The sequence below is a fragment of the Pseudophryne corroboree genome, unplaced genomic scaffold, assembly GCF_028390025.1.
Source record: "Pseudophryne corroboree isolate aPseCor3 unplaced genomic scaffold, aPseCor3.hap2 scaffold_1714, whole genome shotgun sequence".
NCBI lineage: Eukaryota > Metazoa > Chordata > Amphibia > Anura > Myobatrachidae > Pseudophryne > Pseudophryne corroboree.
Genome location: NW_026968350.1, coordinates 91,518 through 102,000, shown reverse-complemented (window position 1 = coordinate 102,000; position 10,483 = coordinate 91,518). Strand labels below are relative to the sequence as shown.

The 10,483-nt window shown below is 47.5% G+C and overlaps 7 non-coding genes and 1 pseudogene across 7 annotated transcripts; all 8 read left to right on the top strand.

The window, feature by feature from the left end:
* Nucleotides 1-90, top strand: LOC135002109 (U1 spliceosomal RNA; annotated as a pseudogene; the record flags this gene model as incomplete).
* A 1,236-nt stretch (nt 91-1,326) lies between these two features.
* On the top strand, nt 1,327-1,490 carry LOC135002136 (U1 spliceosomal RNA). The gene has a single exon (XR_010203419.1). It is a non-coding gene; the product is annotated as a U1 spliceosomal RNA (small nuclear RNA).
* Nucleotides 1,491-2,727: 1,237 nt separating this feature from the next.
* Nucleotides 2,728-2,891, top strand: LOC135002093 (U1 spliceosomal RNA). Its single transcript, XR_010203379.1, has one exon. It is a non-coding gene; the product is annotated as a U1 spliceosomal RNA (small nuclear RNA).
* A 1,229-nt stretch (nt 2,892-4,120) lies between these two features.
* LOC135002135 (U1 spliceosomal RNA) lies at nt 4,121-4,284 on the top strand. Its single transcript, XR_010203418.1, has one exon. It is a non-coding gene; the product is annotated as a U1 spliceosomal RNA (small nuclear RNA).
* Nucleotides 4,285-5,521: 1,237 nt separating this feature from the next.
* On the top strand, nt 5,522-5,685 carry LOC135002139 (U1 spliceosomal RNA). Its single transcript, XR_010203422.1, has one exon. It is a non-coding gene; the product is annotated as a U1 spliceosomal RNA (small nuclear RNA).
* Nucleotides 5,686-6,919: 1,234 nt separating this feature from the next.
* Nucleotides 6,920-7,083, top strand: LOC135002137 (U1 spliceosomal RNA). Its single transcript, XR_010203420.1, has one exon. It is a non-coding gene; the product is annotated as a U1 spliceosomal RNA (small nuclear RNA).
* A 1,236-nt stretch (nt 7,084-8,319) lies between these two features.
* LOC135002099 (U1 spliceosomal RNA) lies at nt 8,320-8,483 on the top strand. Its single transcript, XR_010203385.1, has one exon. It is a non-coding gene; the product is annotated as a U1 spliceosomal RNA (small nuclear RNA).
* A 1,240-nt stretch (nt 8,484-9,723) lies between these two features.
* LOC135002132 (U1 spliceosomal RNA) lies at nt 9,724-9,887 on the top strand. Its single transcript, XR_010203415.1, has one exon. It is a non-coding gene; the product is annotated as a U1 spliceosomal RNA (small nuclear RNA).
* The last annotated feature ends 596 nt before the right edge of the window (nt 9,888-10,483 follow it).

The window sequence follows — 10,483 nt, the reverse complement described above, 5'->3', positions numbered from 1 at the left end:
GGGTGTGCTGACCCCTGCGATTTCCCCAAATGCGGGAAACTTGACTGCATAATTTGTGGTAGTGGGGGACTGCGTTCGCGCTGTCCCCTCATCATCTCTGGTAAAAGTCAGATCTTTTTGTGTGCTGCTGGTGCTGTCTCTTCCTTTGCTGTTTCCATCCTTTTCTTCATTTCAACCCTCCCTCCACTGGACCCCTGTGCCCGTTAAGGTGCGCTTCTATCTTTCACTCAGCGCTCTCTTCTCATCTCTTCTCCTGTGCGCTGGCTGCATGCTTCCTTGCTTTTTCCGGCCTTGTACTGTGCTTCGCATATACAACCAATACAGGGCGCTGCAGGACCCACACGGTTTCATTTGCTTTGTAAAGTAGGCCCCCAGATTGTGTCAGATATGAGGGGGAGAGACAAAAAAAACTTTGCTCCCTCATTTCATGCAGTAGCTTGTCTACTTTGTAAAATGGTAGGCCTCGCTGGGCTGCCGTAGTCTTCCTACACATAGTAAGCGTTTAAATTGAGGCGGCGAAAACTAGAAGAAAGAGAGCATTTTTGGTTTGCGTGCAGATTTTGGGCAGGTGGATTGGTGGCAAAACACAAAGTATTTGTCTATGGTGCTTATAAGACGGGGGACAAAAGAAAAAAAATCACATTTGCTTTTGGTTCACTTGCTTGAGAAATACGCTTTTTGGGCCATTTGGGTGAAACAACTTTTGACGTGTTCAAATCAGTAAAAAGACTAATGGCTTTTTTGAGACTACAAAGTCTTTTGAAAGAAAAAACAAACAAACAAAAACCAAGGTATAATTTGTGTGAGTGCCGCAGGGGGGATAAGAAAGAAAGAAAAAATAAATAAAAATAAATCCGTGACGACAACGTTCGGACGAGCGCTAACGTCGGAAAATGGTCTCGGTGCGAGGATGAGAAAACCCTCAGCAGCGAGGGGGTTAAATCTCAAGCTGCCTTTTATATTTTATTTTCCAATTTAAGAACCCATTGAGACATAGGACGGTGCACTGCCTGTTGCTTTTCATATGGAGATGAGGGTTGCAGCTACTGTAACTGTGCCCGACTGCTTTTATGACATGACGGTATGCAAATTCATCTGCTGCAGTGTGCCCTGGGAAGGATTTGCACTAGTTGTGCGCATAGTTTGGGGGTGCTTCAGGAACAGTCACCCTTCCGCCTTCCCATGTCAACGTGAAGAGATGCAGCCTCCCTGCAGTTTTCTTTTCCCGTCCCCTGCCGAGAGTTCACTTGTCATGGCTCCGGTCAACCTCCTTCACTTGACGGGGGTGTGCCCAAGCAGGGGCCCTCCTGAGCCCTAGTCCAACTCATACTTACCTGGCAGGGGAGATACCATGATCACGAAGGTGGTTCTCCCAGGGCGAGGCTCATCCATTGCACTCCGGGTGTGCTGACCCCTGCGATTTCCCCAAATGCGGGAAACTCGACTGCATAATTTGTGGTAGTGGGGGACTGCGTTCGTGCTTTCCCCTCATCATCTCTGGTAAAAGTCAGATCTTTTTGTGTGCTGCTGGTGCTGTCTCTTCCTTTGCTGTTTCCATCCTTTTCTTCATTTCAACCCTCCCTCCACTGGACCCCTGTGCCCGTTAAGGTGCGCTTCTATCTTTCACTCAGCGCTCTCTTCTCATCTCTTCTCCTGTGCGCTGGCTGCATGCTTCCTTGCTTTTTCCGGCCTTGTACTGTGCTTCGCATATACAACCAATACAGGGCGCTGCAGGACCCACACGGTTTCACTTGCTTTGTAAAGTAGGCCCCCAGATTGTGTCAGATATGAGGGGGAGAGAGAAAAAAAACTTTGCTCCCTCATTTCATGCAGTAGCTTGTCTACTTTGTAAAATGGTAGGCCTCGCTGGGCTGCCGTAGTCTTCCTACACATAGTATGCGTTTAAATTGAGGCGGCGAAAACTAGAAGAAAGAGAGCATTTTTGGTTTGCGTGCAGATTTTGGGCAGGTGGATTGGTGGCAAAACACAAAGTATTTGTCTATGGTGCTTATAAGACGGGGGACAAAAGAAAAAAAATCACATTTGCTTTTGGTTCACTTGCTTGAGAAATACGCTTTTTGGGCCATTTGGGTGAAACAACTTTTGACGTGTTCAAATCAGTAAAAAGACTAATGGCTTTTTTGAGACTACAAAGTCTTTTGAAAGAAAAAAAAAACAAACAAAAACCAAGGTATAATTTGTGTGAGTGCCGCAGGGGGGATAAGAAAGAAAGAAAAAATAAATAAAAAGAAATCCGTGACGACGACGTTCGGACGAGCGCTAACGTCGGAAAATGGTCTCGGTGCGAGGATGAGAAAACCCTCAGCAGCGAGGGGGTTAAATCTCAAGCTGCCTTTTATATTTTATTTTCCAATTTAAGAACCCATTGAGACATAGGACGGTGCACTGCCTGTTGCTTTTCATATGGAGATGAGGGTTGCAGCTACTGTAAACTGTGCCCGACTGCTTTTATGACATGACGGTATGCAAATTCATCTGCTGCAGTGTGCCCTGGGAAGGATTTGCACTAGTTGTGCGCATAGTTTGGGGGTGCTTCAGGAACAGTCACCCTTCCGCCTTCCCATGTCAACGTGAAGAGATGCAGCCTCCCTGCAGTTTTCTTTTCCCGTCCCCTGCCGAGAGTTCACTTGTCATGGCTCCGGTCAACCTCCTTCACTTGACGGGGGTGTGCCCAAGCAGGGGCCCTCCTGAGCCCTAGTCCAACTCATACTTACCTGGCAGGGGAGATACCATGATCATGAAGGTGGTTCTCCCAGGGCGAGGCTCATCCATTGCACTCCGGGTGTGCTGACCCCTGCGATTTCCCCAAATGCGGGAAACTTGACTGCATAATTTGTGGTAGTGGGGAACTGCGTTCGCGCTGTCCCCTCATCATCTCTGGTAAAAGTCAGATCTTTTTGTGTGCTGCTGGTGCTGTCTCTTCCTTTGCTGTTTCCATCCTTTTCTTCATTTCAACCCTCCCTCCACTGGACCCCTGTGCCCGTTAAGGTGCGCTTCTATCTTTCACTCAGCGCTCTCTTCTCATCTCTTCTCCTGTGCGCTGGCTGCATGCTTCCTTGCTTTTTCCGGCCTTGTACTGTGCTTCGCATATACAACCAATACAGGGCGCTGCAGGACCCACACGGTTTCATTTGCTTTGTAAAGTAGGCCCCCAGATTGTGTCAGATATGAGGGGGAGAGACAAAAAAAACTTTGCTCCCTCATTTCATGCAGTAGCTTGTCTACTTTGTAAAATGGTAGGCCTCGCTGGGCTGCCGTAGTCTTCCTACACATAGTAAGCGTTTAAATTGAGGCGGCGAAAACTAGAAGAAAGAGAGCATTTTTGGTTTGCGTGCAGATTTTGGGCAGGTGGATTGGTGGCAAAACACAAAGTATTTGTCTATGGTGCTTATAAGACAAAAGAAAAAAAATCACATTTGCTTTTGGTTCACTTGCTTGAGAAATACGCTTTTTGGGCCATTTGGGTGAAACAACTTTTGACGTGTTCAAATCAGTAAAAAGACTAATGGCTTTTTTGAGACTACAAAGTCTTTTGAAAGAAAAAACAAACAAACAAAAACCAAGGTATAATTTGTGTGAGTGCCGCAGGGGGGATAAGAAAGAAAGAAAAAATAAATAAAAAGAAATCCGTGACGACGACGTTCGGACGAGCGCTAACGTCGGAAAATGGTCTCGGTGCGAGGATGAGAAAACCCTCAGCAGCGAGGGGGTTAAATCTCAAGCTGCCTTTTATATTTTATTTTCCAATTTAAGAACCCATTGAGACATAGGACGGTGCACTGCCTGTTGCTTTTCATATGGAGATGAGGGTTGCAGCTACTGTAACTGTGCCCGACTGCTTTTATGACATGACGGTATGCAAATTCATCTGCTGCAGTGTGCCCTGGGAAGGATTTGCACTAGTTGTGCGCATAGTTTGGGGGTGCTTCAGGAACAGTCACCCTTCCGCCTTCCCATGTCAACGTGAAGAGATGCAGCCTCCCTGCAGTTTTCTTTTCCCGTCCCCTGCCGAGAGTTCACTTGTCATGGCTCCGGTCAACCTCCTTCACTTGACGGGGGTGTGCCCAAGCAGGGGCCCTCCTGAGCCCTAGTCCAACTCATACTTACCTGGCAGGGGAGATACCATGATCACGAAGGTGGTTCTCCCAGGGCGAGGCTCATCCATTGCACTCCGGGTGTGCTGACCCCTGCGATTTCCCCAAATGCGGGAAACTCGACTGCATAATTTGTGGTAGTGGGGGACTGCGTTCGTGCTTTCCCCTCATCATCTCTGGTAAAAGTCAGATCTTTTTGTGTGCTGCTGGTGCTGTCTCTTCCTTTGCTGTTTCCATCCTTTTCTTCATTTCAACCCTCCCTCCACTGGACCCCTGTGCCCGTTAAGGTGCGCTTCTATCTTTCACTCAGCGCTCTCTTCTCATCTCTTCTCCTGTGCGCTGGCTGCATGCTTCCTTGCTTTTTCCGGCCTTGTACTGTGCTTCACATATACAACCAATACAGGGCGCTGCAGGCCCCACACGGTTTCACTTGCTTTGTAAAGTAGGCCCCCAGATTGTGTCAGATATGAGGGGGAGAGAGAAAAAAAACTTTGCTCCCTCATTTCATGCAGTAGCTTGTCTACTTTGTAAAATGGTAGGCCTCGCTGGGCTGCCGTAGTCTTCCTACACATAGTATGCGTTTAAATTGAGGCGGCGAAAACTAGAAGAAAGAGAGCATTTTTGGTTTGCGTGCAGATTTTGGGCAGGTGGATTGGTGGCAAAACACAAAGTATTTGTCTATGGTGCTTATAAGACGGGGGACAAAAGAAAAAAAATCACATTTGCTTTTGGTTCACTTGCTTGAGAAATACGCTTTTTGGGCCATTTGGGTGAAACAACTTTTGACGTGTTCAAATCAGTAAAAAGACTAATGGCTTTTTTGAGACTACAAAGTCTTTTGAAAGAAAAAAAAAACAAACAAAAACCAAGGTATAATTTGTGTGAGTGCCGCAGGGGGGATAAGAAAGAAAGAAAAAATAAATAAAAAGAAATCCGTGACGACGACGTTCGGACGAGCGCTAACGTCGGAAAATGGTCTCGGTGCGAGGATGAGAAAACCCTCAGCAGCGAGGGGGTTAAATCTCAAGCTGCCTTTTATATTTTATTTTCCAATTTAAGAACCCATTGAGACATAGGACGGTGCACTGCCTGTTGCTTTTCATATGGAGATGAGGGTTGCAGCTACTGTAAACTGTGCCCGACTGCTTTTATGACATGACGGTATGCAAATTCATCTGCTGCAGTGTGCCCTGGGAAGGATTTGCACTAGTTGTGCGCATAGTTTGGGGGTGCTTCAGGAACAGTCACCCTTCCGCCTTCCCATGTCAACGTGAAGAGATGCAGCCTCCCTGCAGTTTTCTTTTCCCGTCCCCTGCCGAGAGTTCACTTGTCATGGCTCCGGTCAACCTCCTTCACTTGACGGGGGTGTGCCCAAGCAGGGGCCCTCCTGAGCCCTAGTCCAACCTATACTTACCTGGCAGGGGAGATACCATGATCACGAAGGTGGTTCTCCCAGGGCGAGGCTCATCCATTGCACTCCGGGTGTGCTGACCCTTGCGATTTCCCCAAATGCGGGAAACTCGACTGCATAATTTGTGGTAGTGGGGGACTGCGTTCGCGCTTTCCCCAGATCATCTCTGGTAAAAGTCAGATCTTTTTGTGTGTTGCTGGTGCTGTCTCTTCCTTTGCTGTTTCCATCCTTTTCTTCATTTCAACCCTCCCTCCACTGGACCCCTGTGCCCGTTAAGGTGCGCTTCTATCTTTCACTCAGCGCTCTCTTCTCATCTCTTCTCCTGTGCGCTGGCTGCATGCTTCCTTGCTTTTTCCGGCCTTGTACTGTGCTTCGCATATACAACCAATACAGGGCGCTGCAGGACCCACACGGTTTCACTTGCTTTGTAAAGTAGGCCCCCAGATTGTGTCAGATATGAGGGGGAGAGAGAAAAAAAACTTTGCTCCCTCATTTCATGCAGTAGCTTGTCTACTTTGTAAAATGGTAGGCCTCGCTGGGCTGCCGTAGTCTTCCTACACATAGTATGCGTTTAAATTGAGGCGGCGAAAACTAGAAGAAAGAGAGCATTTTTGGTTTGCGTGCAGATTTTGGGCAGGTGGATTGGTGGCAAAACACAAAGTATTTGTCTATGGTGCTTATAAGACGGGGGACAAAAGAAAAAAAATCACATTTGCTTTTGGTTCACTTGCTTGAGAAATACGCTTTTTGGGCCATTTGGGTGAAACAACTTTTGACGTGTTCAAATCAGTAAAAAGACTAATGGCTTTTTTGAGACTACAAAGTCTTTTAAAGAAAAAAAAAACAAACAAAAACCAAGGTATAATTTGTGTGAGTGCCGCAGGGGGGATAAGAAAGAAAGAAAAAATAAATAAAAAGAAATCCGTGACGACGACGTTTGGACGAGCGCTAACGTCGGAAAATGGTCTCGGTGCGAGGATGAGAAAACCCTCAGCAGCGAGGGGGTTAAATCTCAAGCTGCCTTTTATATTTTACTTTCCAATTTAAGAACCCATTGAGACATAGGACGGTGCACTGCCTGTTGCTTTTCATATGGAGATGAGGGTTGCAGCTACTGTAACTGTGCCCGACTGCTTTTATGACATGCGGTATGCAAATTCATCTGCTGCAGTGTGCCCTGGGAAGGATTTGCACTAGTTGTGCGCATAGTTTGGGGGTGCTTCAGGAACAGTCACCCTTCCGCCTTCCCATGTCAACGTGAAGAGATGCAGCCTCCCTGCAGTTTTCTTTTCCCGTCCCCTGCCGAGAGTTCACTTGTCATGGCTCCGGTCAACCTCCTTCACTTGACGGGGGTGTGCCCAAGCAGGGGCCCTCCTGAGCCCTAGTCCAACCTATACTTACCTGGCAGGGGAGATACCATGATCACGAAGGTGGTTCTCCCAGGGCGAGGCTCATCCATTGCACTCCGGGTGTGCTGACCCCTGCGATTTCCCCAAATGCGGGAAACTTGACTGCATAATTTGTGGTAGTGGGGGACTGCGTTCGCGCTGTCCCCTCATCATCTCTGGTAAAAGTCAGATCTTTTTGTGTGCTGCTGGTGCTGTCTCTTCCTTTGCTGTTTCCATCCTTTTCTTCATTTCAACCCTCCCTCCACTGGACCCCTGTGCCCGTTAAGGTGCGCTTCTATCTTTCACTCAGCGCTCTCTTCTCATCTCTTCTCCTGTGCGCTGGCTGCATGCTTCCTTGCTTTTTCCGGCCTTGTACTGTGCTTCGCATATACAACCAATACAGGGCGCTGCAGGACCCACACGGTTTCATTTGCTTTGTAAAGTAGGCCCCCAGATTGTGTCAGATATGAGGGGGAGAGACAAAAAAAACTTTGCTCCCTCATTTCATGCAGTAGCTTGTCTACTTTGTAAAATGGTAGGCCTCGCTGGGCTGCCGTAGTCTTCCTACACATAGTAAACGTTTAAATTGAGGCGGCGAAAACTAGAAGAAAGAGAGCATTTTTGGTTTGCGTGCAGATTTTGGGCAGGTGGATTGGTGGCAAAACACAAAGTATTTGTCTATGGTGCTTATAAGACGGGGGACAAAAGAAAAAAAATCACATTTGCTTTTGGTTCACTTGCTTGAGAAATACGCTTTTTGGGCCATTTGGGTGAAACAACTTTTGACGTGTTCAAATCAGTAAAAAGACTAATGGCTTTTTTGAGACTACAAAGTCTTTTGAAAGAAAAAACAAACAAACAAAAACCAAGGTATAATTTGTGTGAGTGCCGCAGGGGGGATAAGAAAGAAAGAAAAAATAAATAAAAATAAATCCGTGACGACAACGTTCGGACGAGCGCTAACGTCGGAAAATGGTCTCGGTGCGAGGATGAGAAAACCCTCAGCAGCGAGGGGGTTAAATCTCAAGCTGCCTTTTATATTTTATTTTCCAATTTAAGAACCCATTGAGACATAGGACGGTGCACTGCCTGTTGCTTTTCATATGGAGATGAGGGTTGCAGCTACTGTAACTGTGCCCGACTGCTTTTATGACATGACGGTATGCAAATTCATCTGCTGCAGTGTGCCCTGGGAAGGATTTGCACTAGTTGTGCGCATAGTTTGGGGGTGCTTCAGGAACAGTCACCCTTCCGCCTTCCCATGTCAACGTGAAGAGATGCAGCCTCCCTGCAGTTTTCTTTTCCCGTCCCCTGCCGAGAGTTCACTTGTCATGGCTCCGGTCAACCTCCTTCACTTGACGGGGGTGTGCCCAAGCAGGGGCCCTCCTGAGCCCTAGTCCAACTCATACTTACCTGGCAGGGGAGATACCATGATCACGAAGGTGGGTTTCCCAGGGCGAGGCTCGTCCATTGCACTCCGGGTGTGCTGACCCCTGCGATTTCCCCAAATGCGGGAAACTCGACTGCATAATTTGTGGTAGTGGGGGACTGCGTTTGCGCTTTCCCCTGATCATCTCTGGTAAAAGTCAGATCTTTTTGTGTGCTGGTGGTGCTGTCTCTTCCTTTGCTGTTTCCATCCTTTTCTTCATTTCAACCCTCCCTCCACTGGACCCCTGTGCCCGTTAAGGTGCGCTTCTATCTTTCACTCAGCGCTCTCTTCTCATCTCTTCTCCTGTGCGCTGGCTGCATGCTTCCTTGCTTTTTCCGGCCTTGTACTGTGCTTCGCATATACAACCAATACAGGGCGCTGCAGGACCCACACGGTTTCACTTGCTTTGTAAAGTAGGCCCCCAGATTGTGTCAGATATGAGGGGGAGAGAGAAAAAAAACTTTGCTCCCTCATTTCATGCAGTAGCTTGTCTACTTTGTAAAATGGTAGGCCTCGCTGGGCTGCCGTAGTCTTCCTACACATAGTAAGCGTTTAAATTGAGGCGGCGAAAACTAGAAGAAAGAGAGCATTTTTGGTTTGCGTGCAGATTTTGGGCAGGTGGATTGGTGGCAAAACACAAAGTATTTGTCTATGGTGCTTATAAGACGGGGGACAAAAGAAAAAAAATCACATTTGCTTTTGGTTCACTTGCTTGAGAAATACGCTTTTTGGGCCATTTGGGTGAAACAACTTTTGACGTGTTCAAATCAGTAAAAAGACTAATGGCTTTTTTGAGACTACAAAGTCTTTTGAAAGAAAAAACAAACAAACAAAAACCAAGGTATAATTTGTGTGAGTGCCGCAGGGGGGATAAGAAAGAAAGAAAAAATAAATAAAAAGAAATCCGTGACGACGACGTTCGGACGAGCGCTAACGTCGGAAAATGGTCTCGCTCGGTGCGAGGATGAGAAAACCCTCAGCAGCGAGGGGGTTAAATCTCAAGCTGCCTTTTATATTTTATTTTCCAATTTAAGAACCCATTGAGACATAGGACGGTGCACTGCCTGTTGCTTTTCATATGGAGATGAGGGTTGCAGCTACTGTAACTGTGCCCGACTGCTTTTATGACATGACGGTATGCAAATTCATCTGCTGCAGTGTGCCCTGGGAAGGATTTGCACTAGTTGTGCGCATAGTTTGGGGGTGCTTCAGGAACAGTCACCCTTCCGCCTTCCCATGTCAACGTGAAGAGATGCAGCCTCCCTGCAGTTTTCTTTTCCCGTCCCCTGCCGAGAGTTCACTTGTCATGGCTCCGGTCAACCTCCTTCACTTGACGGGGGTGTGCCCAAGCAGGGGCCCTCCTGAGCCCTAGTCCAACTCATACTTACCTGGCAGGGGAGATACCATGATCACGAAGGTGGTTCTCCCAGGGCGAGGCTCATCCATTGCACTCCGGGTGTGCTGACCCCTGCGATTTCCCCAAATGCGGGAAACTCGACTGCATAATTTGTGGTAGTGGGGGACTGTGTTCGCGCTTTCCCCTCATCATCTCTGGTAAAAGTCAGATCTTTTTGTGTGCTGCTGGTGCTGTCTCTTCCTTTGCTGTTTCCATCCTTTTCTTCATTTCAACCCTCCCTCCACTGGACCCCTGTGCCCGTTAAGGTGCGCTTCTATCTTTCACTCAGCGCTCTCTTCTCATCTCTTCTCCTGTGCGCTGGCTGCATGCTTCCTTGCTTTTTCCGGCCTTGTACTGTGCTTCGCATATACAACCAATACAGGGCGCTGCAGGACCCACACGGTTTCACTTGCTTTGTAAAGTAGGCCCCCAGATTGTGTCAGATATGAGGGGGAGAGAGAAAAAAAACTTTGCTCCCTCATTTCATGCAGTAGCTTGTCTACTTTGTAAAATGGTAGGCCTCGCTGGGCTGCCGTAGTCTTCCTACACATAGTATGCGTTTAAATTGAGGCGGCGAAAACTAGAAGAAAGAGAGCATTTTTGGTTTGCGTGCAGATTTTGGGCAGGTGGATTGGTGGCAAAACACAAAGTATTTGTCTATGGTGCTTATAAGACGGGGGACAAAAGAAAAAAAATCACATTTGCTTTTGGTTCACTTGCTTGAGAAATACGCTTTTTGGGCCA